Below are 18,947 nucleotides of genomic sequence, written 5' to 3' on the forward strand. Positions count from 1 at the left end.
GGTTATTGAATGCGTACAACAAATGTTGGAAAGAAAGAGTGTCTCCAACTGGTGCTCCACCCTGAGGAAAGACGTCCAGATCTCCCCTGAAAATGTAGAATTAGCAGAAGAAAAAAAGTCTGGGTTTCCTGCAACAACCAAGTAACAATTGGTTCATTTCCGTATAGCAAGTGAGTTATCTCGAAAGACCCTGAACTAGTCCCTTTTCCCACGTCTGTAAATAGATACTTCTCTCTGCCGTGGCGTTGGTTATTCTTGTTGCTTTCCTTTCTCAAGTACACTGGCTTTAATTTGCTTAGCTTTATTTGTAATAAGACTCCAACGTACAATTGTTTGACTCCAGTAAGGAGTTGATGATGACATTGCAAAACGGCTAATTCTGTCAGGAAGCTGCTCTTGTCCCTAGAGGAGAATCCGTCCACTCACTTATCAGCTTTCCCCCATGATTTTGTTAGAGACCACCCACGTCTGTCCTAATAAGCTTCTTTGCATACGGAACAGTACTGTTCCAGAAAACTTTAAGCAGGCCTGCAAATATGCATGACTTGGTATTCCTCTTTGGTATTGTTATGAGTTTGAGGAGTGGCATTAAGCCGTGTGCCAGATCCCTCTAATCCCCGGATCCAGCAAGTGTTAAAAGCTAATCAAGCCTTATAATTCCTAGCCTAGCCAAGCTAGTTTCCTGGGGGATTAAGGAGCTCGGTGGGAGACGGGTTGGAGTCCCCTCCCTCAATAGACAAAGCCAGAGTTGAAGGCAGAGTTTGCAGTGATGGTGAGCTGCAGAGTCAGAGCTACGTTTGATTTCTCTTTGGGAGAAACAAGACCCTTTTGGGTTGTTGATGCTGTGAAGTCCTCCATCGTAGGCTCAGGTTGTATATATGTGTAACTAAACTGTACATTGTGAAGACAGCACAATCTCCACTTGCCTCATTCCCAAAGGAAACACAAACCCTGAGTAAGCGCTTGGAGCCTGTGGAATCTTGCACTGCTCGGAGATGGGGGTGGTGTGTAACTGCAACAATATTGTTTTCAATGATAGTTCCTTGCTCAGCTACTATGTGCATCAACGGAGTTTGCTTTGATCAAAAGCATTCCTGGACTGTAGGTCAGTTCATCTAAACGTCTTAACAAAACGTATTTCCTGCTTGTTCTTGTTGTAGAGGTATTTCCTTGTTAGGGAAACTCTCAATAGGAAGAGCATGTCCCTCAAAAAACAACCCCCCACTTTTTGTACCATGACCATTTCCCCCTAGATAATTATTTGGAGTGTGATATGCTTCAAGGAGATGAACAATTGCCTGCTGAAGTCTGTTGCGAATTGCAGCTGCTTAGATAATTGAAGGCAAAAAGGGCAACGTTCAATGTTATTTTGGAGAAGCGAGAGAGATGGGAAGCTGTACAGTAGGAGTGCAGCTTTCTAGATATTGTGGGACTCCAACCCCCATCAGCCCTAGCCAGCATGGCCAATGGCCAGAAGTGATGGGAATTGTAGTCCAGGTTCCCTACCCTGGTCATTCAGAGTGCTTTCTAGATATTGTGGGACTCCAACCCCCATCAGCCCTAGCCAGCATGGCCAATGGCCAGAAGTGATGGGAATTGTAGTCCAGGTTCCCTACCCTGGTCATTCAGAGTGCTGATTTTGATTTCCTAGCTCTACAAATTGCAGGAATGTTCATTTGCTTGTACAGTGAAGGATGGGAAGTGATAGGAACGAAGGTCCTGGACAGCCTGTGCTCCAGTGGGAGGAAGCAGTATTGACTGTTCAGTGTTTGAAATATGGAAGAGCCTTGAAAACAGAAGAAGGCTAGGTGAAGGGGTCATGATTACTTAGGAGATATATATGGTAAAGAGGTCAGGGAGAGAAACATTGCTCAATTAACTGCCACAAGCAGTTCAGTGTCCTGTAACGTGTTGTAAGAGATTGCCTTCATAATTTTACATGTGTTCCAAAACCTCATCTACTCTTTTTGTTGTAACACGGTCAACATGAAACAGCCTTCTTTTAAAAATAGCTATTTATTTTCTTTCTGCTGTGACTTCTTCTAATATACGTACCTTACTTTCCCTTTCTAAAAATATGCATTTGGACTACATACAGCCAACAGGGTAGATCATAATGGAAAAGATTATGCGGATTGTGCTCTTAAAACAACAGACTGGACCCAAAGGGCAGTGAATGAGCTTCTGGTCATTCACTGTGAATTTTTCAGGCCTAGGCCACTTTACTCTTTGGGGAGATAGCTTCCTGTTTTGGTAAGACTGTTTACGCTGAGGAGAAGGGGTTGAAAAGCTGGCTTGTGTGCTTTGGCTTGCATGGGAGTCAGCCAGTAAATGGATTTAATGTTATCAGTCCCCAGTCCTGGCTTAGTGTGAAAAAGAGCCTGCCAAAATGTACTCATTTCCTTGAAGCATTTTACCCCCTCTCTTAAGAAAGAAATGCTTCTGGAGTAGGCTTTAGAAACAATACCCTCAGGCTTAAAATCCAAGAGACATGGCACAAAAGGAAAAGGTATGGGGAAGAGAGGAGGGGATGGAAATGCACAATCTTATAGCAACCAGCTGAAGTGGATACGTTCAGGGAGATGAGAGCTCAGTACAGCTTATTGCTCAAGAGAGCTGGTGCTTCTTTCTCTGTTCCCTGTACCTTGACGGAATGGAAAAATTAGTTGCTGACCAGGACAATAGGAAATTGAACTAGCAGGTTTTAGGCGGTTAGAAACAATATATATATATGTTGAAGCCTATCACTACTTTTCTTAAGTTAACATTTGCCACCAATGTTGTTCTGTTAGCATCTGCTGGACAGTTCCTCATGCAATTGAGTTATCACTGGGAGAGAAGTTTCAAGCGGTATTCCACTACCACTAACTGCCTTAGCAAACAAACACTCCACCGAGTTTTCCCACTGCTTCTCCACAGTTTCCGCAGTAAAAACTCTGTTTTCTCAGCTTCCAGCGAAAGCCAGATGTTAGAGATGAGTGAGCAATATTACAAATGTATTGCAGTTTCAAAATACACCATGTTTCATTTCTTAAATATACAATGTGCTAATACATTCTGATGAAACAGGATATTGTTAAATTAAATGGGCCATGTATATTTTATAATGCAAGATCCTTTAATGTTTATTGGCTTAATTCTTTTCCTAGTTAATGGGATTTTGCAATCTGCAACAGCGCTCCCAAGCCACAGAGCTTTTGTAATATTTCTGCTTTAGGGTGGCTGCAGGAATTTCATTTCCAGAAAGACCCTTGATCATGAGCTTTCCATTTCCTAATGTTTTTATTATTCGGGTGTGCCATTGCTTGGTCTATTAAAAGAGACGCACCTCTTATCTATGTATGTTTATTTTTTTTATTGGAGAATATCAAACATCAATTTCAATTTTTGGGAGAAAAGCAGGGATCAGTTTTAGAAAACAGGAACTGAGTCATTTATTTTAATAATCTGATTCTGCTTTTCTTTAGTAGTAGCCCTGCCTTTGTTGATTCACTTGTTTATTACTAAAGGAAATTAGAAAAAATATATAGTTCTGATTCCTATGTGTTCGGAATCTTGGCCATTCACAGAAGATCACAGGATTTCTGCTGGGATAGCTGCTGCTTAAGCAGATGTGTCTGGATATAATAGAGGAATGGAGAACTGTGGCCAGCCTGATGTTTAATTCCAGTTCCCATCAGTCCCAGCTAGCATAGCCAGTTGTCAGGGATGATGGAATCTGTAGTCCAACAACACCTGAAAGGGGACACAGACTCTCAGTTCATGAGGCAGATCACATGGTGCTTTGTTGGGAAGAGGTTGCACACTGTACATTTGTGGTGCCGAAAACTTGAGCATCTCAACATGGAGGTTATAATCTGAGCCTAGAGTTTGGCTTAGTGAGCTACTATCAGCAGTAGGAGCTTTGACCTCAGAACTCACTTCAGAATTGGGGTATACAGCACCAACCCCTGGAGTTGGCAGATAATATGAAGTCTGGGGATTGGCTAGGTCTGATATAAATGCTGGGAGCTTGGCCAACAGAGTAGTACCTTCTGCACGCTGCTGTTTAGATTCCAGCGTCCTCATCGCTAGCTGCTGGAATTCATGATGTCCAGGTCGAGAGTCAGGTACAGCTGTCATTCATCCTGGGCTGGTGCTGGCACAAAGCTCTGTCCAGGGCAAATAAATAGGTGGCTGTCCTTTTCGAACAGTCATTCTGAGAGTACAGTTGGGCTCTTTTGGCATGATATCTGTTGCATAGTTGAACCCCCAACCATGATCCCACAAATGTTTATTGGGGCAAGCTAGTTGTACTGGTGTGCTAGGCTAGTTGTGCATGTAACTGGCACCACTCCTTTGAACCACCTTTGAATCTCTGACTCTGGCCAGCATCTGTTGGTAGTTGCAGGCGAAAGACAAAGGATTAACTGCAACACACACAGATGTGTTTATGATTTTTCATGCCCAGTTGTCTTTGAGGGACACTTTGCCTTGTGCAGCCAACAAACACGGAAAAGTTCTTGTGCATTTTGGGCAGAGGTGTTAAGTAACACAGGGATTGCCCAGATTCACTGCTCGACAGCATCTTGCAATGTGTTTGCCCAGCATGTGGATTCAAATGTGTCTGGTAAGATGGGGATACCTCCTCACTTAAAAGGAATGGGTCTCCTTCAAGAGGCCTCCCCTAGTTGGGTATATCTACACCATGGAAGCTCTTGGCTGCACAGATTAGAGTCCACCGCAGACTCTGCGCCGCAAGCGGTCATGCCACAATACACTTGTTAGTTTTTAAGGTGTTGCGGGGACTCTTTCATGTGTCACATTTCAGCAAATGTTCCTGGTAGCCATGCCTGATAAAGCTCTTGCGGCATTTGATGCCCAGTTGTTAAGTTTTGAAGATAAAAAAAGCCATGGCATGCTGCTGGTCATTAAGAGAGAGAAGGAATACATAATATTATCTTTGCACAGGGGCCATGTTATGGCATGGTTATGTGTACATTTCACTAAAAACAATAGGAATTGTATCTTTGGGTTTGTGTTTCTGTCTTTATCTGGGCACTGTATATTTTCCAAGCACTAATGTCTTTTTTGATATATGCAGCTAACCTTCCTCTTACCAGACTGTTGCCCTTCTGCATTCTTGCCTTCAAACGCTAGAGCCTTCTTGTTAGCCCAAAGTGTTTAAAAATCATTTCACAAAACATTTTTCTAAGTTATTGTATTATTTTAAGTTGGCACTAATACCTCTCCTCCTTCCAAGGCATCCAGCTCAGTAGCAAGATACAACAGCTGCTTCTTTCTTTCCCTGCTTGCCCCGGAGAGTTAACTTCAGAGGGATTTGGAAATTATTTTGAAAAGCGTTCGGCTTTCTTCCAACAATTGCATTGTTTCACGCACGTGCTTCCCCCCACTTCCCCATGCGGTTAGGAGCAGCAGTTACAAGGCTTGTTTTCTTAGGAGGGAAAGCACAGGAGGCTTATTGTGATATCGGCTTACTTGCAAATGTCTACGTTGAGTATGGGGGAGCAGGCAAACACCCAGGCATGGTGAAAGTCTGGAATGCAGCATCAGTTTCTCCTGCAAAGCAAACAACATTGACCTGCAGGGTGCCCGTCCCTCATTATTTCCAGCAAGCTCAGGCTTGTTTCTCCTTTTGCTAGCTACATCACAATGGCAATGTGTTCTCCAAAGTCCTGCTCAAGGATCTAAGGCAGAGATCGGGAACTTGTGGCCCTTCAGATGATGATGGACTACAGCTCCCATCAGCCCCAACCAGCATGGTCAGTGATCAGTGATGATGGGAGTTGCAGCCTAGCAACAGCTGGAGGAATAGCAAGTTCTCCATCCCTGATCTGTCTTCATTAATATCCACCTAGCCTTCTCATGCTCATGGGAGGAGTCACCATCTTCTGGCTGTTCAAAGCCTTCTTCTGTGAGCTCTAGAATGGTCAACTGACCATTAGCAGTTTATTAGAAGCAAATCACATTAAGCAAAAGATCCTCGTGACACACTGCAGTAGCATTTCTTTTAGAAGGTATTTAGCAAGGCGTGCTAAAAATTAGGGGGAAATGAATTCAGCAGAATATATGGAAATGGAGCAGAATAATTATTGTGGTTTCAGAAGTTGGGGACAAAGGAGACTTTATGTCTGTCAGTGTTTGTGTGTCTGTGGCTTGACTCTTATTTTTCTGTGGCTTGGCTTCAGGCGTGTGAGATAAAGTTGCTCAGCCCTGGTGAAACCCAAATGTGAAAACAATTGAAAGCAGTGGAGAAAGCTGAACTGGGTCTTAATATTTTTATTTTAAGTGTTGTATTTGAGACACATTCTACCCATGACCCTAAAAATTGTGCACTGAAGCCATTGGGAGTGGATCACAATTGTTTCACGGTGACTCTGGATTGAAAGAGGAAAATGGTGCTCTCCTTTGTGCAGTCGTAAATATCCCTCCTCCTTCGCATCCTTTAGCAATCACAAGGCTAACATAGTGATGATAAACTTCTCGTTTGATCCCTGTGTTTATTATAGATGACATATGCAGCTTGTGTCCAGCCAAAGGGGGAGCCAGCAGAGCTAGTAACTGCTATCAATCATTTCATGTTGCTGCTCAAAAGCCAGGCCCCCGGAACAGCTTCTGCTTAACGCAGTCTGCAATTAAATCAGACACAGCGTTTATGTCTTCCAGGTACTTTTATCTTTATGGTTTGGCAGGATGTCTTAAACAGCCCCATGATGCCTTAACATTAACTGCCTACTTGAGGTGATGGATATATGTTGCTGCTAAACTCAACCCAAACATAGTCCTAAATATTGGCACCATGTGACAGGCATCTAGAATGGCTTGATCATCTGTGGTCGCCTCCTAACATTCCCCAGGTGGATCTGCAGCAGCATGTTGTTGTTCTTTAGTCATTTAGTCGTGTCCGGCTCTTCGTGACCCCATGGACCAGAGCACGCCAGGCACGCCTGTCTTCCACTCCCTCCCGCAGTTTGGTCAAACTCATGCTGGTAGCTTCGAAAACACTGTCCAACCATCTTGTCCTCTGTCGTCCCCTTCTCCTTGTGCCCTCCATCTTTCCCAACACCAGGGTCTTTTCCAGGGAGTTTTCTCTTCTCATGAGGTATTGGAGCCTCGGCTTCAGGATCTGTCCTTTCAGTGAGCACTCAGGGCTGATTTCCTTCAGAATGGATAGGTTTGATCTTCTTGCAGTCCATGGGACTCTCAAGAGTCTCCTCCAGCACCATAATTCAAAAGCATCAATTCTTTGGCGATCAGCCTTCTTTATGGTCCAGCTCTCACTTCCATACATCACTACTGGGAAAACCATAGCTTTAACTATACGGACCTTTGTTGGCAAGGTGATGTCTCTGCTTTTTAAGATGCTGGTTTGTCATTGCTTTCCTCCCAAGAAGCAGGCGTCTTTTAATTTTGTGACTGCTGTCACCATCTGCAGTGATCATGGAGCCGAAAAAAGTAAAATCTTTCACTGCCTCCATTTCTTCCCCTTCTATTTGCCAGGAGGTGATGTGCCCAGTGGCCATGATCATAGCTCTTGCCTTTTCTTAGCTCTGCTTCTGATGGTGCAAATAGCCATAGATGGTCTGAAGTGGTGGACAGGAACCCTTGGAATGGTAACAAGCCGACCACGTTCTTGCAGCATTCACAAAGCAAAACAGTTCACAAGTAGGGGTGCCTCGTCTTTGAAGAGGGTTTGGTACACCCGCTCCTTCCTCACACCAATTCTTCTTTTGGTCTTAGTAATGCAGGAGTGCAGAAGCGGATGTGTCTTGCTTGGGGCTTGTTAAACTTGTTTCTCCCCACGCAAATCTGCCCAATTTTCTAACTGGAAATATGCATGTGGCTGACAACCTTAGGAGGCAACCTGAACATACTGTTGCATCCCAGTACTAATGAACACAAAGACTAAATCTCACCATCTAAAACCACCTGGTGGAATGCACTTTAGAACAACGCAGCTAATTAACTTGCCGAGGCACCTGGCAGTGACTGCTGTGGGTGAAGTTGTTAGGAAGGATTTGTTTCCAAGTGCAGGGTTGCAAACTGACCAGGAAAATTAAAACTTTTGTGTGTGTTTTTTTGCCAGCTTGATCTGCTGAAATGGGCAAGAGAAATCCCTTTGAGCGTAAAAACAAGCCTTAGCACCTGGCTGATGATTGCATATTAAAGACAGAGCTACAGAGATCAGTTTAAAAGTTGGGAGCCCTCAGCACGCCATGTTTGCTTCTAGTGGTGTGGTTCATCTAGGCCAGGGAGGTCTAGCGCATGGCCTGAGGGCCGCATGTGGCCTTTGAAGCCCTTTTGGGGGGCCCTCAGCAACATTTGATGCTCCCCTGCAGCCTTGTGAGGCATTGGGCTTTGGAAGGAGCCATGAGAACTCTGACAGGGTCCTAGAATCCTCCTTCCTCTTTCCCAAAAAACCTAGTTAGTGCTTCCCCAGCTTTGGGAAGGAGATGGGAGGGCTCCAGGACCCTGCCAGAGCCTTGCACCTCCTTCCCAAAGCCCAGTACCTCACTTAGCCAGCTTTGGGAAACCAGGGCCAGGACTTGGGGGGGGGGGGGTCACATTTTGGCCTTGCTCCCCCCCCCCCCGTCTGCATGAAAAGGCATTGTGCAGACTGTGGGTTCCGTGCCAAAGTGCTATTGCATCCCTTCTATGAAAAGTTGGACCGCCCTGATCTAGGTTATTCCTGAACATTTGTTGTTGTTTAGTTCTTTAGTCATGTCCGACTCTTCGTGACCCCATGGACCAGATCACGCCAGGCACTCCTGTCTTTCACTGCCTCCCACAGTTTGGTCAGACTCATGTTTGTAGCTTCGAGAACACTGTCCAACCATCGCGTCCTCTGTCATCCCCTTCTCCTTGTGCCCTCCATCCTTCCCAACATCAGGGTCTTTTCCATGGAGTCTTCTCTTCTCATGAGGTGGCCAAAGTCTTGGAGCCTCAGCTTCAGGATCTGTCCTTCCAGTGAGCACTCAGGGCTGATTTCCTTAAGAATAGATAGGTTTGATCTTCTTGCAGTCCATGGGACTCTCAAGAGTCTCCTCCAGCACCATAATTCAAAATTCCTGAGCATAGCCGTGTCATTGTAAGCTGACCCTGTTAAATGGGCACATATTTGGTCCTAGAAATAATATTTGACATAAACTTTGCGTTGTGTCAATTTTGTGCGTCTCTTCCATTCACAGAGAAGTAAGAATACTTGGTGGCCTCATAAAAGTTAGCATTGAACTGAAATTCTCTGGTTAGAAGTTTTGCCTCAAAGCGTGGGAGAAATGGGGGAATTAAATGGACATGGTTTGCTTTGTAGAAGGACAACCAACGGAGGACAGAGCTGTTGGAACAAGAGGGAAGTTGCTATTGAACCTTCATGTTGATTTTGCCCCTTCCCTCTCATGCATCTCTTGTGAATGAGATGGTAAACCGAGGGAGGGCATTTTCGTTTCCCAGTCTCGATGCGTTTTGCCTTTACCCCCTTCTGCCACTAGTCTTCGCAAATAGCTTGGACTTAAAAGGCAATTATTTTGTTAGGCAATCAGTCTCATCTCCAAGGAATACAAATGTAAGGAGCTTTGCATGCTGTCTGCCAGGCTTGGTTATGCTGGAATTGGGATGCAGGCTACATGCCCGGTAAAGGGCAAGGTCCATTTGGCTGGCATTGAACATTTGGAAACTATGTGTGTGCACGCGTGAGGGAGAGAGGGGAAAGTATTTAGTGGCGGTGACAGATCTACAATTTAGCGAGCATCTGTTCGCCCGACCCAGTTGGCTTGTGATGTCCTTATCAGTTTCCTCAAGGTAAAGCGTGTCACGGGCTGCATTGAGGCTGGGAATTAAATTGTCACTGAAACTGAAAATAGTCTGCAAAATGATGCGTGGCAGCGTTTTTCAATTTTCTGACTTTGCTAGAATAACTTCCTAGAAGAGCTCTGAGTAAAAGACACCCATTTCCATTTTACTTTGGGAATTTATATATTTATTTACATTTATAACATTTCTTATCCATGCTTCATTGCAAATGCAATTCCAGGATGGGTTACAGATCTCAATGCAATCATTTAAAAAACCAGGCAGATAAATGACAACCAGGCAATAATATAATCAGTGATTTTTTACTTAAAAAAAAAATGTTTAGGGGAACTCTCATTTTCCTACTCATATTGAAATACCTCAATGAGGCCAAACTTAGATTCACAAAATGTTTAGGAGTATGCATACCCCTCCACCCCCCCAGAAAAAATGCACTGGATATACAGTGGTACCTCAGGTTACATGCGCTTCAGGTTAAAGACTCTGTTAACCCAGAAATAGTGCTTCAAGTTAAGAACTTTGCTTCAGGATGAGAACAGAAATCGGGCTCAGGCAGTGCGGCAGCAATAGGAGGCCCCATTAGCTCAAGTGGTGCTTCAGGTTAAGAACAGTTTCAGGTTAAGTATGGACCTCCGGAACGAATTAAGTACTTAACCTGAGGTACCACTGTAATGCACATGAGGAATTTGATGCTCCCTAACTGGAGCTGTAAACACACACACACACACACACACACACACACACACACACAGTGGTACCTCAGGTTACATACGCTCCAGGTTACAGACTCCACTAACCCAGAAATAATGCTTCAGGTTAAGAACTTTGCTTCAGGATGAGAACAGAAATCGTGCTCTGGCGGCGCGGCAGCAGCAGGAGGCCCCATTAGCTAAAGTGGTGCTTCAGATTAAGAACAGTTTCAGGTTAGGAACGGACCTCCTGAACGAATTAAGTACTTAACCCAAGGTACCACTGTATATAAATAAAATCTGGCTGCCAGTTTCTACCAAATCTTAGCTGTATGTAAATGCATTCATTATCACTTAGTGGCACTAAATAAAAGATGTGTGCTTCTCTTAGAATTGCACTTCTGCATTTAGACATTCAGCATTGACAGTGCTGAGCTGATGGTATTGTGATTTTGGTGAGCAGTTCTTTTAGCAAACGATTCTTGGCAGATTTGCATAAAGGGAGGCGGGGAGGGTTTAAAGTTACCAGCGTTCTGGTGTCCATTTGTGCATTCATTCACAGTCACCAATACCAAGACTATTGCAGTGTTTCAGATCATGGAGATCCCAGAGGCGAGTGGGGGAAGCTGATCTATTGCATTCTTCCCCTGGAATCTTACAAATGCAGTATGTAAGACCAAAGACCCGGAGCTGCGTTGCCAAAAATGACGACTGTAGCAAGGATCAGCCCAGTGATTTGGGGCTAAGGCTTATATCCTTTGAATTTGTTTATTTCGTTCTCCCGGAAATACATCATGTTTTTGCTCTGCTTCAAAAAATGATCTTCCTTTCTTCTTCTTTTTTGAGATTTATTTAGACAAATGTGCTATTTTGGTAATCGTGTACGTCTTTGCTATCCGGATCCATGTGAAGAACGTGCTGGGAGTCCATTGTACTGAATGTCCCTCCTAGATGAGGCTGAGCGGCTGTAAAACTGTTAACTAAACAAACACAGCATTTTCCATCTCCTCACTCGGGTGTGAAGAGTTCATCTCTCCCCCTGGATGCCGGCTAGCCAAGAATGACTGTGCAGTCAGAGAGTGTGAAGCTCCTTCCCTCTATCGGTGTTTCAGAACGGGGGGGGGGGGGAGAGCTGTTTTTCTGTGTTAGAATATTTTAATTTGTGCAAATTGCATAAACACAAGAACCTTGGAATTTACACAAATGGAGAATGACATCTTAACTACATAGGTTTTGGGCTGCTTAAGTTAGGCGTTTCTTCAGTCTCTTTAGCTTGTCTTCATGGTCAATATTGTCCCATTTTACTCTGAGTAAAACTTCGTTGAATACCACCCGTATGGTGGCAGAAAATGTTGAGTTTTGAACAGGGCATGTGAGGGAACAATATTGGCTTCCCCATGTGCCAAACTTGTCTTGGCTCCATTTTTTTAAATGTGCCATTTTGTTTTTGTGAATTGGCTCACAAATTTCTAGATAGATCGCTTTTTGTGCTATATAACACAAATGTTTCTCAGCTTATTTGCCCTGTTCTCTTGGCAGCCAAATTACAGTGGTCGCTTGGGTTGTGAACGTGATCAGTGCAGGATGCACGTTCGCAACACGCAGAGGCGCATCTGTGCACGCATGGGTTGCGATTCGGTGCTTCTGTGCATGCGCAAAGCACGATTTAGCTCTTCTGCGCATGCGCGACTGCCAAAACCCGGAAGTAACCTGTTCTGGTACTTCCGGGTTTCGGCGGTCTGTAACCCGAAAAAACGCAACCTGAAGCGTCTGTAACCCGAGGTATGACTGTACTCCTTTAGAGCTCACTGAATTTGGGTTGACTAGGCCAAATTGTAAGGTTTTTCTCCCTCCCTCCCTTATATATCTATAGACTATGCAGGGGGAGCAAACATGTTGCCCCGCAGGTGGTTATTGGACTAAAATTTCCATTAGCCCCAGCCAGTATTGCCAGTGGTCAGGGATAATGGTAGTTGTTGTCTAGCAGCACCTGAAGGGTACTAAATTGGTTGTTCTTAGACTCCACAGTCTTATATAACCTCTGAGACTAAAGGATCCATGGGAGAGGTTGGGTGGCCATCTGCCATGGATGCTTCAGGTGAGATTCCTGCAATGCAGGAGATTGGGATCCCTTCCAACTCTACATTTCTATGATTCCATGTTTCTGTGACTTTCAATGTTCCTTAAGAGAACCAATGACATTCCCGTCTTTCTGAAATCTTTGTAAAATACTAAACGGCAGAAATTAGAGCGTCATTTGGGGGGTGGGGAAGTCAGCACTCCTGTCAGTCTTTCTAGTTTTTGGAGGAGATTCTAAGTTATTTCCTTGCAAATTTATGACTTGGCTTGAGAAGTTTAGAACTTGTAACTCTGGTGGAGATTTCATGGTGATTGCCTCATAACATAACAGTGCAGTAAAGTTATTTTTATGAATAGTGGGAGGTTTAGGATTGGGCTTTACAACATTAATATGGCACCTTTGAGTGTGCATTTTTATTTCCTGGCCTCGATACTTAATAAGTGGCTCAACATTCAAGCATGGTCCGTATATAGGGTAGGATTTATCAAGTTCATCCTGCAGCCTGTGTTCCTTTTTTCAATGTATTTAATAAAGTTGATGTGTTGAATGCTAAATACTCCAAAGACTGACCTCCACATTTATATTTAAAAGTTTTACAAAGAAAACTATGAGTGAAGAAAAAGAAGAATAAAATTACATACAGGTCTAAAACACTAGAACATACTGTTTTCTCCCAAAACAAGCCAATATTGATTTAGGAATTCACCTTGCTGGAAGTGTACCCATTGGTCTGTGGTCCTGTGGTTGCTTCCATAATAGTACCTTACCTACTATGTTTAAAAAGAAACATTTTCCTTTCTTTAGGCCATTCATAGCACATCATGTAAATTACAGGTTTGGCAACAATCGTCGTATGTGGTTCTCCTCATTTCTGCCTGTAAAGGTAAAGGTAAAGGTACCCCTGCCCGTACGGGCCAGTCTTGACAGACTCTAGGGTTGTGCGCCCATCTCACTCAAGAGGCCGGGGGCCAGCGCTGTCCGGAGACACTTCCGGGTCACGTGGCCAGCGTGACATCGCTGCTCTGGCGAGCCAGAGCCGCACACGGAAACGCCGTTTACCTTCCCGCTTGTAAGCGGTCCCTATTTATCTACTTGCACCCGGGGGTGCTTTCGAACTGCTAGGTTGGCAGGCGCCGGGACCGAACGACGGGAGTGCACCCCGCCGCGGGGATTCGAACTGCCGACCTTTCGATCGGCAAGCCCTAGGCGCTGAGGCTTTTACCCACAGCGCCACCCGCGTCCCTATATCTTGTAATGCTTGTGGGATTGAAGCTTTGCCAAAAACAATGCATACATGTATGGTAGGAAGACACAAGAGAGAGATTTATATGAATATTTCTCTCCCTCCCACCTCCCACCCACCTTCTAGGGTTAGCTAGGTGGTGGTCATTGAGAAGAATTGTCTGTGTTGGAATTTACAAGCAAAACTAGCCAATATTTAGCAGACATGTCGCATTGGTGCTGTTTTAGGGAGGTATTTATGGAGGCATGTTTATTTAGAAAACGTTAATCCCTCCTTTCTTCTCAAGATGACTTACCATCATCTTATAAAGCACAGCAATAAATAATGAAAACAAACTAAAATAGATGTAATTGTCTTCTGAGTAGAAAGTTTGATATAACTTGATTACGACTTGCTTGTTTTGAAAGAAAAACACACGGGTCTTTTGGGGTAAAACAAACATGAAGAACATCAAGTTATGTTTGTTTTGAGCCAGTCCAGATATTTTCCTTTTCATCTGCAAAAGTATTCTGGCATCTCAGAGTCACTCCCAATACATGATGAACAGACTGTGTGCGTGTGTGTCTCTCCTGAAGGATATAAACTTCCTTTATTAGGCAAATTTTTGTCCGACAGGCAAGCTGGCCTGTGTCTGGAGGCCCAGTGCCAGTTATAAGGCAGAGACCACAGGATTAGCTTTTAAGTGTCAATTATGTTCTCTTCAAGCCAATGCAAACCCATTTCTTGGGACAACAAAATAGAGTTATAAAAGCAGATTCAAAACAAGATGAGTCTTTTTAAAGCGGAAGCTGCATCTGGGTCCATATCATTCCTTGTCAGTTTTGATATGCCCACCTACCCACTCACTTTACAACAGAATTGGCTTTCTTGATTCATTGATAAAGCCCAGTATTCAACTCGGAAAGAATCAACCGGCTTTAAAGCCTCAGTGACAGCCTCACCACCTGAAACTAGGGCAGTGTTTCTCAAACTTGGGTTTGTTGTTGTTGGACTACAATTTCCATCATCCCTAGGGAGCAGGACCAGTGGTCAGGGATGATGGGAGTTGTAGTCCAACAAGTGCCGGAGACCCAAGTTTGAGAAACATTGCTCTAGGGCAGTGTTTCCCAACCTTGGGCCTCCAGGTGTTTTTTGGACTACAACTCCCATCATCCCTAGCTAGCAAGACCAGTGGTCAGGAATGATGGGAATTGTAGTTCAAAAACAGCTGGAGGCCCAAGGTTGGGAAACACTGCTCTAGGGGATAAACTGAACCTTGTGCTGTTGTGATAGTTCCATCAGATGGAACAGTTTTTCATCTCCTTTCCCCTGCACACTGTTCTGGGGCTTCTCCAGACAATCCCAAAACTGTGGGGGACTGTGGGGGGGGGGAGCCCCAGTGGGGCATGTTGCATTGACTGGTGGCCAAAGGAAAAATTCAGTGTCTCTCTCAGTGGCTTTTAGACTGTGTCTGTGAGGAGCTTTGAGGTTCATCAAGAGAGTCTTTGATCCTCACTGAAAAGATCAGCAATTGCAGAAAAAAAGCTCCATGCAAGAGAGCATGTCTTCCATTTCTGAGTATTCCTTGACTAAATGATGTATTCTGGGTCCTCCTATTAGTTCACATTGGCCAGGGGTCTGCCCCCTTGAGCCTGGGCTGTGCCCTGCAAGATAAGAGCGTACATTACAATGTGCAGACCCGCAACAGTCTCTTGCTGAGTTAATGTTTCCCTGAAGTTAAAATGTTTGAAGTGCACTGGTCTGGCTAAATATCACAGTTGTCTCACAGTTGCCAATATCATATTCATTCATTCATTCATTCATTCATTCATGTCATCTTTATAATTATCATGATAAGTAGCGTAAGAAGGAAACGCCAGCTATTTTAGAAAAGTACTGTCACCTTTTCTATGTTACTACCTGACTACTTTACTCTTGGCTTTGATCGCTGAAATGAATGTTCCACTCCCTCATTCTTCGATCTCTGTGGAAAAAATAAAAATACCAGAGTTGAGAGAGACTGTTAAACATATGTAGGGTGGCTTCTCTCTGCAGCTTGGTTTTAGTGGTTTTCCTGTTTATAATAGTGTGAGAATACAACGGGGTCTGGTGATCCCAGGGACCAGTGCACACATGCAAACAGCCTGCTTTTCCTGTCCAAAACTGCCTTTAATGATATTTTTCTTTTTTCTGTGTATGTTTGAGAGAGTGAGCAGAGCATATAAGCAGGAAATGCTAGGGGCACCTCCCGCAGGGGAAAAAAGGGCTTTCTTTTCTATTATTAAATAGAAAACAATCGGTTCGTAAAAGGATGTGGTCACTGGTAGTATTTCAAGCAGTGACTTCTTAGTAGTCTGCCAAGTTTATAGGGAACTGTTGCATTTTATGCTTGTGGTTTGTTTTGGACAATGAGCAGGTGAACTCCAGGTTAGGGTTGCTTTTATTTCTTTTGTCCTGCTGTCCCAGTAGAAACCATGCCAAAAAAGGAGAGTGGGGAGAGGGCAGCACCCACAATAAAACCTTAAATGAGGATGAGGAACCCATCCCATGCTGGACTCCAGCTCTCACCAGCATCAGCTAGCAAGGTCAGGGATCATGGGAGTTGGAGTCCAGCAACAACTTTGGGGCCTCAGGTGCCTGAACGAAAAGGACCTGAAACTTCACAGCAATAGCATAGCATAGATTGAACGATCTGGAGGAAATAAGGCCTTCACATTATGAAAAGTGATGTCAACATAGGCACCAGTCAAGAGCTCCCCTGCAGTGGGGAGAGCATCTGGCAGTTGATATGCCACTACTGAGTAAATGGCTCATCAGAGACAGTGTCCTTTGGCAACTGGAGGAGATGGGTCCACTCCCTGATACATCCTGTGTGGGGCCACGGGCACTGGAGTCAGCCTCCCCTGACCCCCAAGCAGACACATCTGCTGCCAGACTCTGCTGGTTGCTCCACAGACATATTGAGTGATCTAGAGAGCCCTGGGGAGGGATTCCCGCAGCTGGAAACTTCATTACCTGGAATGAGCCAATGGTTGTGGAGGGGAAGGCACCAACCCTTTCACTAGGCAGGAGATGGGGCCTCCAGTCATTCTCTACCTAGCTTGCCTATAAAATTCAGCCCATTGCTCCAGGCCCTCACTGAGACAATGTGGATGTTAGGTGTCATCTGCAGGGGCACTATCCATGGTCCTGAACCCACACTTTGACCTCCCTCCCAGGTGCTGACCCTTACCTAGGCAGCCAAGAATTTCAGACCTGGCCTTGCTCAAGCCTTCATTACTCCTTGGTGGTTTGGCATTTCTGCAAATTGTGACACAGTGAAAGGGATCATGAATGTTGCTGCTGTTCTTTACCTGTTTGGCGCACAGGGTTGGTGTGTGTAGGCTGAAACTGCACAGTCAGTTCTCTGGGTAAAAAGTAGGGAAACACCTGTATATTTTCAGCTATGCCTTTAAGCTATATTCTGGCCCTGTATAGAACTGTGGGGAAATAGATCCATGCATGTTCTCTTTTGCACACAATGGGTTGAATTGGGGGAGCATCATCAGACCCGGCCCACGTTTAATCCTACTGTAGCACATAGGGGCTAGAAACTTGGCTTTTAAAACTATTTCCTTTTTTTATGTATATAAAAAGCTCCTTTTTAATAGGCTTGAACTCTGTTTGCAGATGTCGTAGATGCACAACTACTTGTCTTTGGGTTTATCTCTCATTTTCGTAGCATATGAGGAACACTGAGTAAATGTAACACTTCCATGCTGCCTTTCATGAAGAAATATCCAACTGATCCGAGCAAAACATTACAAGGCTATAAAGGTTTACATGTGTTCCCCCCACTCCTTAAAAGGAATGGTGTTTAAACTGAGTGAAAACAGGTGCTTTCCAGCTGTGGTAAACTAGTCCATTACGAGCCATGTTTAGTAGGTCATTGGACAGTGTTCTGAATTATCCTTTTGGGAAAATGCCACTGAAGGAAACCTAATTTCACGTCTTGGAACATGGCAGCCTGATAAATGGAAAGTTGGTTACATGGCTTTTGTCACCCATGAAATTCCACGCTTGTCATTCTGCCTGAATGAATGCGGCTTCTGCAGATGAAAGCATCACTCTGACTTTCCTCGTCATGTAGGAATTGCCTCACTGGATCACAAAAAGGGATCTTTCTCCAGGAGGGGCAGCCAAATGTAACATTAACACTTGATGCAGCCTAAGGTTTGGAGTGGAATTGAGAAGTTGGCGTGTCATTCGTTAAACTGAGCTTGAACTCCCCTTTCAGATGCAGTGAATGTCTCCTCTGTGATTCCTGTTGCTTCAACTGCCTTCTCTTTGAACAGCACTGTCTAGGCTAGTCAGCTCCAAGCCTTTGGCCAGAGTTGATGCCTGTCTCTTTAAAATCCACAGGCGACTGACAGAGGAAGACTGATAAAGGTGCAGGCACTGAGTCAGGAAAATAAAAAGGGCGGGAAGCCCATTTCATATGGACCAGGCTCGTGAGGGAGTGGGATTCCCCTGGGATGGAGAAGTATAAACTTGTGGGATGTGGAGTGCTTTGTCGGAAAAGGGCAGTGGGTGGCTATTGGAAAAATGTTGTGTAATTTATGGAACTTCTGTAGCCTCTGACGCGCCGCGCGTTATGTAACAGGATATAATTCCAGTGCCCCTGTTTCTTTTGCTTCCCTGCCTAGCCCTGCCCAAATGCCCTGGAACGTACTCCAGAGCTGTGGATGCATAAGGTTTAAAAGCCGCCTGGATACCTCAGCAATGGCAAGCAATGCAAATGCTTTTTTCTTTTTTCTCTGGAGGCGGGTGAGGGAGAGGGGAAAGCGACTGTTTTGCATTTGCTCTTTCAAGATCCTGGAGGAATGCCGAGTTTTATTTTTATATTTTACATAACCAATTTAAATATTTGTGATGGCTCATGTTGCTTTTCCTGGTATTTGGGGAACACTCGTTTCCCCATCCCAGGGCCCACCCCTACACATGGCTTTTCGTGTTTCCAACAGAGCATTTGAGCTGTTTTCTCTTTGTCATACGATACGAAATGACATGCAGTATGCTGTCCAGGGCTGCTGGATTACCAGCAAGACACACACACACACACACACACACACACACACACACACACACACAACTGTATGTCAGACTC

General features: G+C 44.5%; 1 protein-coding gene across 1 annotated transcript in view; it reads left to right on the top strand.

The window, feature by feature from the left end:
• Positions 1-18,947, top strand: part of ITGA9 (integrin subunit alpha 9) — a 243,351-nt gene that overhangs the window by 83,763 nt on the left and 140,641 nt on the right. The gene's annotated exons all lie outside the window — the stretch shown is intronic.

The sequence above is a fragment of the Podarcis muralis genome, chromosome 12, assembly GCF_964188315.1.
Source record: "Podarcis muralis chromosome 12, rPodMur119.hap1.1, whole genome shotgun sequence".
NCBI lineage: Eukaryota > Metazoa > Chordata > Lepidosauria > Squamata > Lacertidae > Podarcis > Podarcis muralis.